General features: G+C 49.6%; 1 protein-coding gene across 4 annotated transcripts in view; it reads right to left on the reverse strand.

The window, feature by feature from the left end:
• LOC144807578 (uncharacterized) overlaps positions 1-15,990 on the reverse strand; it is a 436,944-nt gene that overhangs the window by 13,264 nt on the left and 407,690 nt on the right. For all 4 annotated transcript variants that reach the window (XM_078673236.1, XM_078673240.1, XM_078673221.1 and 1 more), the window contains one exon: positions 13,076-13,130. The gene's annotated coding sequence lies outside the window, so the exon portion shown is untranslated. The remainder of the gene's footprint in view (positions 1-13,075; positions 13,131-15,990) is intronic.

Raw genomic sequence — 15,990 nt, forward strand, 5'->3', positions numbered from 1 at the left:
GGACGACAACGACTCCAGTGTCGAACACGCCGGCCACAGTGTGGGCTCAATTGCTGATGGTTGGGCCTCCAGAGGGGCTGCACTTACCAACAGGCCAGGTGTGACTGCTACCTTGGGACTGCTGATCTTCATGCAACTGCAAAGAAAAGACAGAGTGGGTGCCCTACTAAATGCAGTACTACATCCAGGACAAAAGCTTGCTGGTGGGTCACTGCTCTCTCGAGTCCATTCAAGTGTCAGGAAACAGGAAAGAGACCCAGACATGATTGACTCATCCTGTGAAAGGGTAAGACGCTTACGACAGAGCATACACGCATTGGGGTGACTGGAGTGCCAGAACTGCACCTATACTATATTCATGATACTCCTAAATGCCCCTAGAGGGGAAGAGGATATCAGAACCGGATGCACCTGTCTGCCGCACATGGTAGTCTGGCATGTCTGGTAGTCTGACTATCTTTTCACCCAGACTGTCCATAAAGATGATTTTAGCGCCGCTACACACATAGCAGGGTCGATCTCAGACTATTCGCTGGTGGAGTTGCAACTCGATGGTCCGGTTGTGGCCTTCATGCTACCCCCGAGGGTTGATCCGTGATATTTAAAAGACAAGACGTTCAAAGCTCATATGAGAGATGGAGCAGACTTCTATTTTAAGGACAAAAGGCGGCCTGTTGAATCAGCTTGCGTGCTACAGGATGAATTCAAGGCAGTGATTCGAGGCCAGACACAAGCCTTGATTGGGGGAATGCAGAAGGAACGTAAATTGAATGGCGAGGCTCAGGACAGGGAATGTGCTTGGCATGTGGGGAATCAGTTTCTACCCCATTACACCGTCTACTGAAGCAGCACACATTACGCACTAATGAAAAATAGCGTGCACTCATACGCTGGCTACCCAGCATTGTCTCTATGATGTCGGTGATAAAGCCAATGAGTTGCTTGCATGGTTAGAGAGACAAGACAAAGGACGGTACTGGATCCTTGAGGACACTGACAACAAGGGGACGGAAATACTTCCTGAAAGACCTGACCTCGCCAATGCCAACGAATGAGGACCGAGACGCACTAGACCAAGAACAGACAGTAGACTAAATAAATAAGACAATAAGAACCTTGCAAACAGGGCAAGCGACGGGGCCTAATGAGCTCCCCTTAGAATTATATAAATTCCTGATGGATAAAATCAGGGAATGCCTTTGGAGGAGGTTTAAGACTGCCTGAAAATAAGGGTGTCTCCCAGAGGACCAAAGAACGTCTGAGGTGGTGGTCATCCCAAAAAAGGACGAACCAGCAACTGAGTGGGGGTCTTATAGACCTATCTCCCTGCCTAATTTTGAGACTAAGGTCCTTGCATAGGCCCTGGCGATCTGCCTGCAGACAGTAATTGCATCAGCATGACTCATCCTGGACATCCCCCGTCGCAGCCACATCTCCGGACACCTGAGAGACCTGCACTGGCTCCCGGTCAACAAGAGAATCACCTTCCGTCTCCTCACCCACGCACACAAAGCCCTACACGACCAAGGCCCCGGATACCTCAACAGCCGCCTCAACTTCTACGCTCCCACACGCCAGCTTCGATCGGCCGGCCACGCCCTCGCCGCCGTCCCCCGCGTCCGAAGAGCCACCAGAGGGGGAAGGTCCTTCTCCTACCTGGCCGCCAAGACTTGGAACTCCCTCCCGACCCACCTCCGCCTGACCCAGGACCACCTCGCCTTCAGGAAGCAGCTCAAGACCTGGCTGTTCGAGCAGTAGCGGACCCCCCCCCCCCCTAGCGCCTTGAGACCCTCCGGGTGAGTAGTGCGCTATATAAATGCTGTGATTGATTGATTGATCCTGATCAATCAGGCTTTATGCCACACCAGGGAACGCGCTTAAATCTCCGACACCTTAATGGAGTATCGCATGCAACAGGGGATTCCTTTGCTGAACCAGTGGTGCTGCTGTCAAGCTCTTGTATGTGGCCCCTCTAGCTTGCATGCGCGCCAATAATACAGTCTCCTGAGTCTTTGCCCTCCGACAGGCATGCTCCTTGTCTCCTATGCTCTTCACACATGCATGGGTTCGCCAGGACCTCTCATATGAGGTATTCCAGTTGATCAGGAGTGGGATGAGAGATTCTCCCTCTACGCTGACCTTTTGCTATATGACACGTAACAAGTCTTCTTGAGTAAACAAATTCTACAAATTTTTCACATATTTGGAGATCATTCAGGAGATCAATTGAAAGAAGTCCTTAATATGCCTGCTGGCGCCAGGGACCCTGTGGCTGCACTCTAGGTGCACAGTTAGGGTGGCACTACATGGCTTCAAATATTTGGGCATGTTTATTAGAAGAGCGCCACAGGCAGGAACGTAGTCCCAAAATTAGACCGGCTTCGCAGGGATGCCCCACACTTGCGGGCGCTCCCGCTTTCCTTACTGGGCCGGTTGGCCCTAATTAAAGTGATGACCCTCCAAGGCCTCCTGCACATCGTGTAAAAAACTTCCTTTAAGATCCCACCAGACTATTTTTTCAAAAGGTAAACTGAGAACTTCGGCTCCTGTTGTGAGATGGCAGTTGCAGAGGGGAGTTTATTAGGGTGGACTGGCGGTCCGGAGCATTCTTAAGTATTACTGGGCCACGCAGCTGGTGGCAGTCAACAACTGGGTTTTTATGGACCGTGAGGATCCTGCTTACTGGGTAGATAGATTGGCCATGGACAAGAGAGGTTACCCCACCCTGGTGCTGTATCGAAGAAAGTATGAGTGCACCCTACCTACTCACACCCAAACATTGGTAAAGGTGTGGAGAGAGGCTACCAAGTGTTTAGGCTGAGAAGGTAAGCTGACTGAAATTACTCCACTGTATGATGGTGATCTCTTAAGTGCAGTGGGAGGATGGCAGGGCTTCACAAAATGGGGATTGATTAGCTTAGAACAGCCCGGCGATGTGTGGAGGGGACAGGCGCTTGTGTCCTTCACGACCCTACAACAAAAGTATAAATTAGGTGAATAAAAACGGTTCTGACATTTCGGATGAGTCACGCTCTGCAAGGTCACATCTGTGTAGGGGAGCAGTTGCTTGATGCATCCCCCGACTGAAAAAGCAATCTCACCCATCTTTAAGAAGTTGATCTACAATTCTCTGGATGCCTTGGGGACACGGAGAGCTGTGCGGGAGAGGGATCTAGGCACGCTTGGCGATGGTGATTGGGTTACGGCCATTCAGGGTGCCAGGGAGGTGGCAATTAGAATTTATTTTTGTCTAATTTAACTACAGATACTGATACTGCCAAATCAATGACCCTGTTTACATTAAATGGCAGCTTGAATTCAGAGCTCAATAATAGACTTGATTGAAAAAATGACCAGCACACTGTTTATCTTGCCAAGACACAGGTACTTTTTTTAATTCTTTTTGTTGAACTAGTCCTCAATCGATGGTGTTGACACCGAAAATACGGTGCACATTAGTGAAAGTTATTAGACCGAAAACAAAACGTCTGCAAATATAGAGTGAGTAACATAGCTTGGCTTGTCTTGACACTCCCTGGCCAAATCCCACTATATAAAACTAGATTGCCCTTTATCGAAGGCAGGTAGTCCTCCCAAGGTTCTGGAGGTCGCTGGGCTGCAAGACGACTTGCCTTTTGGTTCAGGATCATCCAGGGATGCAGACAGGCCAGTAGGACTGGGACCAAGTCCATAGTTCTCTACAGAGCCTCACCAGCAGAGAAGGCCGCAGAGCCCGGCTCTTCTTAGGTCGCCAAGAACTGAAATTCAGGGTCTGGGGATGCCACCTAAAATCTTGATTTAAGGGTGTTACAAGGGAGTGACAGGTAGAGGCTAATGGGCCCCTTTCCTGGGGTGTCTATACCCTCTATCATGCCCACCTCCTGTGGAAAGGGGACACAGTCCTAGCCCTGATTGAATAAGTCCCATCATCTTCAAGATGGTGGGCACTACAAAGTGTGCCTCACCTCGCCTCCAGCACCTGAGGGGCGGAGTTGGCAGAGGGGGGGGCGCACCTCCTGCTCTATCTAAGATTTCCCACCTGTCCTTGCGCCTAAAAGGGGGTGAGGCCAGGAAGATAGCTTGCTCCCTCTAACAGAAGAGGCTGGGGTTGAACACCTCCACCCAGGAAAGGCATTGTTCTCGACCTCAAAGTGCGCAGGCACTCTCCCCATGAGGACAGGATACTGTCTGGTGGTAGCAGGATGGCTCAGGCCAGTCGATGATCACACTAAGGATTGGTAGATCTTAGGGGACCCCTCTAAGGGGCACTCTGTGTGTAATTTTTAATAAATCGGATACTGCAATCAGCGCAGGTTTATTATGCTGAGATGTTTGGTAGCAAATATCCCATATTTCAGAGAAACCTTCATGAGGCTGGTGAACTCGTAATGACAAGTGTCCAGCCAATGTACTTGCTATAGAGCTTGCCTGGTCACTTGTAATATCCAGGAATCAACAAGGATATTGAAGGAGGTATCCCTAAAGCAGCGTGCACTGTAAGGCCTGCTAGAGGCGTGTCTTACCTATATCTCAGACAGTCCCTATGGGCATCGCATACAGGGATGTGTGCCACGTCGACTCTTCAGTTTTGTCTGCACCAAGACACACAGCTGCAGTGGCAGTATGTATGTATGTATGTATGTATGTATGTATGTATGTGTGTGTGTGTATGTATGTATGTATGTATGTGTGTATGTATGTATGTATGTATGTGTGTATGTATGTATGTGTGTGTGTGTGTGTGTATGTATGTATGTATGTATGTATGTATGTATGTATGTATGTATGTGTGTATGTGTGTATGTATGTATGTGCGTGGTGAGGAGTCCCTTAGGGAGGCATAATTTGTGCTGCAGCCTTTAGAGACCCTCTTTAACAACAAGGCCCTTGGTACCAGAGGTATCTTTTACAAGGGACTTATAAGTGAGCTAATGGGGTGACAATTGTGGAAACGACAGGTACACTTTAGGGAAGGAGATCGGGCTCAGGGGACCTGGTTGGCAGGGACCCTGTGCCCTTCCAGTAAAAACTATATCATTTTCCGGGTAAAAAGTGAAGGCTAACCATGTCCAAAACAGGCCCTTTCCTACATTGAGACATTTTTCCTAGGACATCGAAAACTCTACAGCAGGTCTTGCTCACAGTCCTTATACTGTGACTGCCACTACTGAACATTAATCTTGAATTGTTAAAGCAGGGCCAGGATCTGGACAGGAGCCAATGAACAGGAGGGCAACTCACCAGATAATAGAAGTCTTCTGTCTTCACACTCACTCAGAGAGAACAATGCCATCCTATGTATTGCAGGAGAAAGAGGCCACAACCCTCAGTGAAACACTCACCTCTCAGATGTGATTCATTAAGAAGAATAAAATGAAGATAACCCGTCCCTGGGGACCCCACAGATACACCGTTGCTACCAGTACTATAAATGCTTGGGGTCCCGCAGGTAAACCTAACAGTGCTACAAAGGCTTAGGGGCCCTACAGGTAAACCTTTCCTAACCCAGTGCTACAAATGCTATGTGCTCACTGCAGCCGGACTGGGCGCTCTAGGAGTGCAATTAAGTTACTTGGCATTTGTAACGAGGTAGGGGGGCGTAGCCCTCGTGAGTGGTGGAATCCCTGCCCTGCTGACCTGACGTCTCTGCCTTCTTCACAGACTGACGAGTGGAAGGACGGTCTGACCGGACCAGACGACGAGGAAGAGGATGGCGGCTCCTTTAATTGGGCGTTCACGTCTGAGGAGGAAGGTCCGGCCCCGAAGGACGTCAGAGCGACCGGATTGTCTAAAAGACAGGAAGTACTGTACACAGGGTGTGTAATCACCCCGGAGGAGAAGGCGGAAGTGAGCGGTACGGAGGAGAGCGGAGGAGAGGACCCGAAGGAACAGCGTGGAGAAGAAGGAGGGATCGAGACCAGAGGAAAGCCCAGAGGCCAACGACCCCGTGAACCGCCGTGCCACACTCCCGAGGGAGGAGTGTGGCTGTCACAGGTACGGCGGCGTTGGGCAGCCTGGGTGGGGAGCAGAAACGCTCGAGTGTAAAAAGTGTATATATCCCTGTTCGTCCCTTCCCTCTGGTTTCCCTACCATTCCAATACCTTTCCCTTCCCGGTTCCTTACTTCAACCCCTCCTTTTCCTTAGTTCACGGAGCACTGTACATAGAGAGAGCAAGTGTCACGGTGTTCACCCTCACATCCCCCGGGTCCCCTGGTGCACCTCCCATAGAGGACTTGACACTAACGGCCTCCCTCTTTGTTTGGTCTCTTCCATGTCGCGGAGCCGACAGTATCCGGAGTAAAGACCCACCAAGCCCTAGGGAGAGACGGGAGAAGATCTTCAACACGGACCAAAGTACTTTTGCCAGAGAAAGACTGACCTTGAGAAACCAAAGGACGTTTATGTCTAAACCTCTGAGAACCATTAAAATAAAACCCTCTTTGAATCCTACACCTGGTGTCACGGTCGTCCCTACTCCCACGCCTACAGCATTTATCTACCCTTAGCAAAGCCAAGTGATAAAGGCAGTAGATCAGGATGATTCTGCTTGATCAGAAGTAGCTCTCACTATCGAAAAGGTGAAGACCCTGGTATAACACAAACGCAGACTTGCGGTTAGGCTCTACCAGGACAAGTAGTAAACTATTAATTTATGTATCTGTAGGATTAGATTGCATTGCAAGTTAATTCTTATGTCACTATTTTCCGCATGCTACATATAACATAGATTCCTCACATGCTGACCCTGATGAAGGGAGAACCCCCCAAAATGAATTGGGGCAGACTGAATTTGAATTTACTCGCTGAACAGTGGATTTTGAAAGTGATTCTATGAGAATAAATATGCTTAAACTGGAATACAAGTGGATTTGCTTCCAAGGGAAGGAGACATTGATGCACTTTTACGGGTACAAGCTGTGGAGCAGGAGACACAGACCAGATCTAGTCTGGCGCTATATAAACAACTGTAGCCACCCACATCTCCCTTCTGGCACGCGATGAGTGGATTTTATAAATACTACAATAATTAATGAAAAATACACTGCATGCATAGACAAGGTTTGCTATGTAACCTCTGGACTCCTGTAAACCTAAACAACCACCAGTAATCAGACACTAGGGACATCACCTGAAGCTCCTAAGATTCTCTTTTTGTTTGGTATCTTGTTTTTAGAAAGTGGGTTTTCAGGATAAGCTATTTTTAGGTGTGACTTCTTTTATTCCAGGATGGGCACTAGTTTTAACATTGTCATCTTTTATACTCTGCATACCAAGTTGCTGATTTTTTTTCACGCATCCCTCATTTCCCAGTACAGGAAACGTCTGGGGGTGGGGTGTGTCAGGTAGCCCCTGTAGTAGACGATTGGATAGAGGAAAAGGATTGCCATTCCATCCCTTCATATATTTCTCCCCTCCTATATTCACAGTCCCCTTTAACCAGTTGTACGCTTTGCTGTCATCAAGAAGTGGAGAGAGGGGAATCGGCAGGCGGCCCTTTTAAGCCGGAGCTGAGGACGGACATCAGAGGATACACTTGAAGAAGGCGGGGCGGAGAGCGCGTCAGGTTGGTCCAGCTACACGCGGCATGGGAACGCGAGGAGGAGAAACAAGTGGGGGAAGACCGGAAAGACAGAGAAGGACTAACAGCCTTACGAGAGAGCGAACCGGAGCCCAGGGGAGGTCATGGCTTGTCTGCGCTTTAAGGCTGTAACTGCCGCCTATCTTCATAGTGCAAAAAAACGATGGATTTAGGCCCAGATCCTTGTACTGGGGTGAATGTATGACATTGTTCTACATTCTGTCCATCAACTGTGTTTTTTGCAATTTTCACCCCGAGTGGGCTGGGTATGCTCAGACGTGAGTCCCAGGCTCTCCACACCACTGGAGTCAAGCTATCCAGGCTGATGAAGGCTGATAGCCAGAAACCGGTCCTTGGATGCTTGATTCCGGTCTGGGAAAGACATGGCTTGGTAGTTCGGACTGGACTGTTCCCATGAGGCACAGGGTCAGAGCTGATTTGCATATAGCCAGTGTCTAACCCAGGGTGGTGTGGAGTGCAAAAAAACAATGGATTTAGGCCCAGATCCTTGTACTGGGGTGAATGTATGACATTGTTCTACATTCTGTCCATCAACTGTGTTTTTTGCAATTTTCACCCCGAGTGGGCTGGGTATGCTCAGACGTGAGTCCCAGGCTCTCCACACCACTGGAGTCAAGCTATCCAGGCTGATGAAGGCTGATAGCCAGAAACCGGTCCTTGGATGCTTGATTCCGGTCTGGGAAAGACATGGCTTGGTAGTTCGGACTGGACTGTTCCCATGAGGCACAGGGTCAGAGCTGATTTGCATATAGCCAGTGTCTAACCCAGGGTGGTGTGGAGTGCAAAAAAACGATGGATTTAGGCCCAGATCCTTGTACTGGGGTGAATGTATGACATTGTTCTACATTCTGTCCATCAACTGTGTTTTTTGCAATTTTCACCCCGAGTGGGCTGGGTATGCTCAGACGTGAGTCCCAGGCTCTCCACACCACTGGAGTCAAGCTATCCAGGCTGATGAAGGCTGATAGCCAGAAACCGGTCCTTGGATGCTTGATTCCGGTCTGGGAAAGACATGGCTTGGTAGTTCGGACTGGACTGTTCCCATGAGGCACAGGGTCAGAGCTGATTTGCATATAGCCAGTGTCTAACCCAGGGTGGTGTGGAGTGCAAAAAAACGATGGATTTAGGCCCAGATCCTTGTACTGGGGTGAATGTATGACATTGTTCTACATTCTGTCCATCAACTGTGTTTTTTGCAATTTTCACCCCGAGTGGGCTGGGTATGCTCAGACGTGAGTCCCAGGCTCTCCACACCACTGGAGTCAAGCTATCCAGGCTGATGAAGGCTGATAGCCAGAAACCGGTCCTTGGATGCTTGATTCCGGTCTGGGAAAGACATGGCTTGGTAGTTCGGACTGGACTGTTCCCATGAGGCACAGGGTCAGAGCTGATTTGCATATAGCCAGTGTCTAACCCAGGGTGGTGTGGAGTGCAAAAAAACGATGGATTTAGGCCCAGATCCTTGTACTGGGGTGAATGTATGACATTGTTCTACATTCTGTCCATCAACTGTGTTTTTTGCAATTTTCACCCCGAGTGGGCTGGGTATGCTCAGACGTGAGTCCCAGGCTCTCCACACCACTGGAGTCAAGCTATCCAGGCTGATGAAGGCTGATAGCCAGAAACCGGTCCTTGGATGCTTGATTCCGGTCTGGGAAAGACATGGCTTGGTAGTTCGGACTGGACTGTTCCCATGAGGCACAGGGTCAGAGCTGATTTGCATATAGCCAGTGTCTAACCCAGGGTGGTGTGGAGTGCAAAAAAACAATGGATTTAGGCCCAGATCCTTGTACTGGGGTGAATGTATGACATTGTTCTACATTCTGTCCATCAACTGTGTTTTTTGCAATTTTCACCCCGAGTGGGCTGGGTATGCTCAGACGTGAGTCCCAGGCTCTCCACACCACTGGAGTCAAGCTATCCAGGCTGATGAAGGCTGATAGCCAGAAACCGGTCCTTGGATGCTTGATTCCGGTCTGGGAAAGACATGGCTTGGTAGTTCGGACTGGACTGTTCCCATGAGGCACAGGGTCAGAGCTGATTTGCATATAGCCAGTGTCTAACCCAGGGTGGTGTGGAGTGCAAAAAAACGATGGATTTAGGCCCAGATCCTTGTACTGGGGTGAATGTATGACATTGTTCTACATTCTGTCCATCAACTGTGTTTTTTGCTACCTTCATATTGGGGTCAAAACGTCGACTTTTGTTTTCACCTCAACAACGCCTTACGCTAACAGTTAACCTGATACATGCAGGAGCTTTTTGAGCATGTTGTCTAACTAAATGGTCATGAACAGTTGATGTCGTTCTTCATAACTGGCTCACATTTGAAGCCAGGGCTATTACGGACTGTTTTATAAACTATGAAGAAATGTTTACTCTTTAGATAGGAGTTAAGATCTGCTATATTTTACCTTCACCCTGCACTGCCTCCCCTTCTCCCCTCTTCCCTTGGGGCACACATTTTTCTATGATGATTATGAAATTCCTTTATTGGTTTTGTAATTTGTGTAATCCTTTGCTATGTTATCACACTGTGAGTAAAAACAAGTGTGATAAGACTTCAGTTTAGTTGTATTTTCATTTAGTATTCAATTGTTTGTCTGTTATCTGTACTGGGACCCCCTTGTATATGTAACAGCTTGTCGGCGGGCAGAACACCCGAACCTGGCGGAGGAGGGAAAGCCGAAGCAGAAGACCAGACCTCACTGAAGGACGCAGAGTCACCACGCCACGGCCCCGGAGTGACGTGGCTCTTCCAGGTGCGTGGGCGTCTACAGGGCTTTTGGAAAGGGGCTGAGTAAGAGAGGGACGGGAGGGAAGGCTGAGGGGTGAAAGGGACCAAGGGAAAAGGAAATAAGTGAGACGGAAACAGAGACAAGAGCAGAAATCATCGGCTACTCTTTTTCTTTTGGTTGCTCCAACCTCTACACCACAGCTTTCCAAACTATGTGGCGCGACCCATATGCAGGTGTGTCGCATCGGCAGAGTCGAGCTGCAGGGGCTCTTAGAAGGGGCGAAGCAACAACAAAGCCCTATTAACATGCACAAGGTCTTAAAGACCTGTGAAGTGCTCAGGTGCGGCTGTGAGCGGTCCCGGGCTGCCACAAACGACGGGCGGGGGGAGAGGGCACTGAAGTAGGGTGACCACCATTTTTGGCGGAGTGTCCCAGTGTCCCGACACTTTTCTCCAAAGTAGAGAAATGTCCGGGTTTTACAACAGCGTCCGGGTAAAACATCCAAATGTCCCGGTTTTAGCATGCTGTTTAGATCACCCCCGCGGGCCTTCCAGCAACAGGCAGAGTGGCGCTGCAGGGGCTCTTATATGAATAACAACAAAGCCTTATTAGCACGTTAAATGGTCTTCATTTGTGGATAGTCCATTTGGCAAAGGGCTCTTCAATGATTGAATACAGTGGGTTATTGGGTCCAGGGGGTTGGCCTGGGGTTTGGGGCAGCCCCGGGATCGCGGTGCATTGGGAAAAAAAGCTGCCAAGAAGCCCTATAGAAGCTTTCACATTTACATCATACTGCACGCTGCGGCTTGTAACCTTACGAAAACAAAAACATAAACAATTCAGTTCAATGGAGAATGCCCGTGTGAGCCTTGGGCATGGAGGAGTGCGGGGGAGGGAGTGAGTAGGGGCGCTGCGCACCTGGGCACCACCAATACAGGAAAATATAAAAAAGATTTAAGAATGAAAGCAACATTTTTTCCTCTTTGTCACAGACCCTTATGGAACCCACAGAATATGTTGGTCGGGGGAGAGGGATAGAGTGAGACAGAGAGAGAGAGAGTGAGACAGAGAGGGATGGAGTGAGATAGACAGGGAGGGAGACAGAGAGTGAAACAGAGAGAGTGAGACAGAGGGAGACGGAGGGAGAGACAGAGGGAGACCGAGGCAGAGACAGAGGGAGAGGGAGGGAGACATAGAGAGAGAGGGAGGGAGACAGAGAGGAAGGGAGACAGAGAGGAAGGGAGACAGAGAGGGAGGGAGACAGAGAGGGAGGGAGGGATACAGAGAGGAAGGGAGATAGAGAGGGAGGGAGACAGAGAGGGAGTGAGACAGAGGGAGGGAGACGGTCGGCAGGAGAGGGAGTGAGACAGAGAGGGAGTGAGACAGAGAGGGAGTGAGACAGAGACAGAGAGGGAGTGAGACAGAGAGGGAGTGAGACAGAGAGGGAGGGAGACAGTCGGAGGGAGAGGGAGTGAGACAAAGAGGGAGTGAGACAGAGAGGGAGTGAGACAGAGAGGGAGTGAGACAGAGAGGGAGTGAGAGAGAGGGAGTGAGACAGAGGGAGTGAGACAGGGAGGGAGGGATACAGGGAGGGAGGGAGGGAGACAGTCTGAGGGAGAGGGAGTGAGACAGAGGGAGGAAGACAAAGAGGGAGGGAGACAGAGAAGGAGTGAGACAGAGAGGGATTGAGACAGAGACAGAGGGAGGGAGACGGTCGGCAGGAGAGGGAGTGAGACAGAGAGGGCGTGAGACAGAGAGGGAGGGAGACAGTCGGAGGGAGAGGGAGTGAGACAAAGAGGGAGTGAGACAGAGAGGGAGTGAGACAGAGAGGGAGTGAGAGAGAGGGAGTGAGACAGAGGGAGTGAGACAGGGAGGGAGGGATACAGGGAGGGAGGGAGGGAGACAGTCTGAGGGAGAGGGAGTGAGACAGAGGGAGGAAGACAGAGAGGGAGGGAGACAGAGAAGGAGTGAGACAGAGAGGGATTGAGACCGAGAGGGAGGGAGGGAGACCGATGGAGGGAGACAGATGGAGGGAAAGACCACCTCTGCCACTGATTCCCTCACTAGTACCCTTTAACAGTGTCCCTCAAGTCTCTCTGTGTGGGGTGTGTGTGTGTGGGGGGGTATGTGTGTGGGGGGTGTGTATGGGGGGGTGTGGGGGGGTGTGGGGGGGTGTGTGGGGTTGGTGTTGGGTGAGTGGGGTTGTGTGTGTGGGGGTTTGTGTGTGGAGGGGTGTGTGGGGGGTGTGTGTGTGTGTGTGCGGGGGTGTGTGTGGGGTGTGGGTGTGTGGGGTTGGTGTTGGGTGTGTGGGGTTGGTGTTGGGTGAGTGGGGTTGTGTGTGTGTGGGGGTTTGTGTGTGGGAGGTGTGTGTGGGGTGGGGTGTGTGTGGGGTGGGGTGTGTGTGGGGTGGTGTGTGTGGGGTGTGTGTGTGGGGTGGGGTGTGTGGGGGTGTGTGTGGGGGGGGTGGGGTGGTGTGTCTGTGGGGTGGTGTGTGTGGGGGGTGTGTGTGGGGTGGGGTGTGTATGTGTGGGGCCTGAACCCACCATAGGTGGTTCGGGCTCGCTCGCTGCGCTTTCTCGTGTTACCGTGTCCCTGAAAATATTTTCACAAAAGGGTGTGTCACCAACAAGAAAAATTTGGAAAGCTGTGCTCTACACCCTCCCTTCACATTTATGCATAGTTATTATTTATCCCTCACATCTTCCCTTGACTAAACCATAAAGCAAAAACACTTACCTGAGTCTTTTCCTGCTGTCCGAGGGACGGCGGCGGCCAAGGCACACCTAAGGGACTGAAGAATATAACAGAGACAATCAATCATTGTGATTTCCTGTAATACTAATAAAAAGTGCATACCAAGAAATTATTCAATGCAGTGTGCTCCTTATTGACCGACTCTTCTACAAAGGGGAGCTACATACTTTCCCTACAGGGAATGGGAGAAAGAAACACAGAGACCAACAGACACACACATACGGGAAAGCATAGTAGGAAAACGCTATATACAGTTTTTATATGCTTGCATATGTACATTGTTAGGTCTCGCTATTATATCCCGCAGGGATTAATAGCGAGAGTATATAGTAGGCAAAACAAACTCTTGACCAAGCGCAGATTCCGTCCAGTTCATGTGAACCAGTCGTGTGAGACGCGCGTCCACGTCAAACCCATCAGCCTCGCACCGCAATGGAATGCTGCCTCCCAAGCTGCTCCCCCGCCATCAGACTTCAAAGCAATGCGCTCCCGCCCCGCACCCCCACAGCAATGCCAAGAGCTTGTTTAACAAAAGCGAACGGTGCCGCTGGTTTCATTTATGCAGTCTGCATTAGGAAAACTCTGGTCGTGCAATCTATGTCCTAGTTGTGTTTAAAACACAAAACCGCAGTGGTGTGAGACAGTTTCTTTTTCTTGCCTTCTGCTCCCCTGATTGTACTCGTTTTTCTAGCCTCTGCCCCCCTGATTGTGCCCGTTCTCTTGCCTTCTGCTCCCCTGATTGCACTCATTTTTCTTGCCTTCTGCTCCCCTGATTGTGCCCGTTCTCGTGCCTTCTGCTCCCCAGATTGTACTCGTTCTCTTGCCTTCAGCTCCCCTGATTGCACTCGTTTTTCTTGCCTTCTGCTCCCCTGATTGTGCCCGTTCTCTTGCCTTCTGCTCCCCTGATTGCACTCGTTCTTCTTGCCTCTGCTCCCCTGATTGCACTCCTTCTTCTTGCCTCTGCTCCCCTGATTGCACTCCTTCTTCTTGCCTCTGCTCCCCTGATTGCACTCCTTCTTCTTGCCTCTGCTCCCCTGATTGCACTCCTTCTTCTTGCCTTCTGATCCCCAGATTGCACTCCTTCTTCTTGCCTTCTGCTCCCCTGATTGTGCCCGTTCTACCAGGACAAGTAGTAAACTATTAATTTATGTATCTGTAGGATTAGATTGCATTGCAAGTTAATTCTTATGTCACTATTTTCCGCACACAACATACAACATAGATTCCTCATGTGCGCCCCCTGATGAAGGGAGAACCCCCAAAATGAATTGGGGCAGACTGAATTTGAATTTACTCGCTGAACAGTGGATTTTGAAAGTGATTCTATGAGAATAAATATGCTTAAACTGGAATACAAGTGGATTTGCTTCCAAGGGAAGGAGACATTGATGCACTTTTACGGGTACAAGCTGTGGAGCAGGAGACACAGACCTGATCTAGTCTGGAGCTATATAAACAACTCTAGCCACACACATCTACCTTCTGGAACGCGATGAGTGGATTACATAAATACTACAATAATGAATGAAAAATACACGGCATGCATAGACAAGGTTTGCTATGTAACATCTGGACTCCTGTAAACCTAAACAAACACCAGTAATCAGACACTAGGGACATCACCTGAAGCTCCTAAGATTCTCTTTTTGTTTGGTATCTTGTTTTTAGAAAGTGGGTTTTCAGGATAAGCTATTTTTAGGTGTGACTTCTTTTATTCCAGGATGGGCACTAGTTTTAACATTGTCATCTTTTATACTCTGCATACCAAGTTGCTGATTTTTTTTCACGCATCCCTCATTTCCCAGAACAGGAAACGTCTGGGGGTGGGGTGTGTCAGGTAGCCCCTGTAGTAGACGATTGGATAGAGGAAAAGGATTGCCATTCCATCCCTTCATATATTTCTCCCCTCCTATATTCACAGTCCCCTTTTACCAGTTGTACGCTTTGCTGTCATCAAGAAGTGGAGAGAGGGGAATCGGCAGGCGGCCCTTTTAAGCCGGAGCTGAGGACGGACATCAGAGGATACACTTGAAGAAGGCGGGGCGGAGAGCGCGTCAGGTTGGTCCAGCTACACGCGGCATGGGAACGCGAGGAGGAGAAACAAGTGGGGGAAGACTGGAAAGACAGAGAAGGACTAACAGCCTTACGAGAGAGCGAACCGGAGCCCAGGGGAGGTCATAGCTTGTCTGCGCTTTAAGGCTGTAACTGCCGCCTACCTTCATATTGGGGTCAAAACGTCGACTTTTGTTTTCACCTCAACAACGCCTTACGCTAACAGTTAACCTGATACATGCAGGAGCTTTTTGAGCATGTTGTCTAACTAAATGGTCATGAACAGTTGATGTCGTTCTTCATAACTGGCTCACATTTGAAGCCAGGGCTATTACGGACTGTTTTATAAACTATGAAGAAATGTTTACTCTTTAGATAGGAGTTAAGATCTGCTATATTTTACCTTCACCCTGCACTGCCTCCCCTTCTCCCCTCTTCCCTTGGGGCACACATTTTTCTATGATGATTATGAAATTCCTTTATTGGTTTTGTAATTTGTGTAATCCTTTGCTATGTTATCACACTGTGAGTAAAAACAAGTGTGATAAGACTTCAGTTTAGTTGTATTTTCATTTAGTATTCAATTGTTTGTCTGTTATCTGTACTGGGACCCCCTTGTATATGTAACAGCTTGTCGGCGGGCAGAACACCCGAACCTGGCGGAGGAGGGAAAGCCGAAGCAGAAGACCAGACCTCACTGAAGGACGCAGAGTCACCACGCCACGGCCCCGGAGTGAACGTGGCTCTTCCAGGCGCGTGGGCGTCTACAGGGCTTTTGGAAAGGGGCTGAGTAAGAGAGGGACGGGAGGGAAGGCTGAGGGGTGAAAGGGACCAAGGGAAAAGGA

This window comes from Lissotriton helveticus, chromosome 1_2 (genome assembly GCF_964261635.1).
Source record: "Lissotriton helveticus chromosome 1_2, aLisHel1.1, whole genome shotgun sequence".
In the NCBI taxonomy this organism is placed as follows: Eukaryota; Metazoa; Chordata; class Amphibia; order Caudata; family Salamandridae; genus Lissotriton; species Lissotriton helveticus.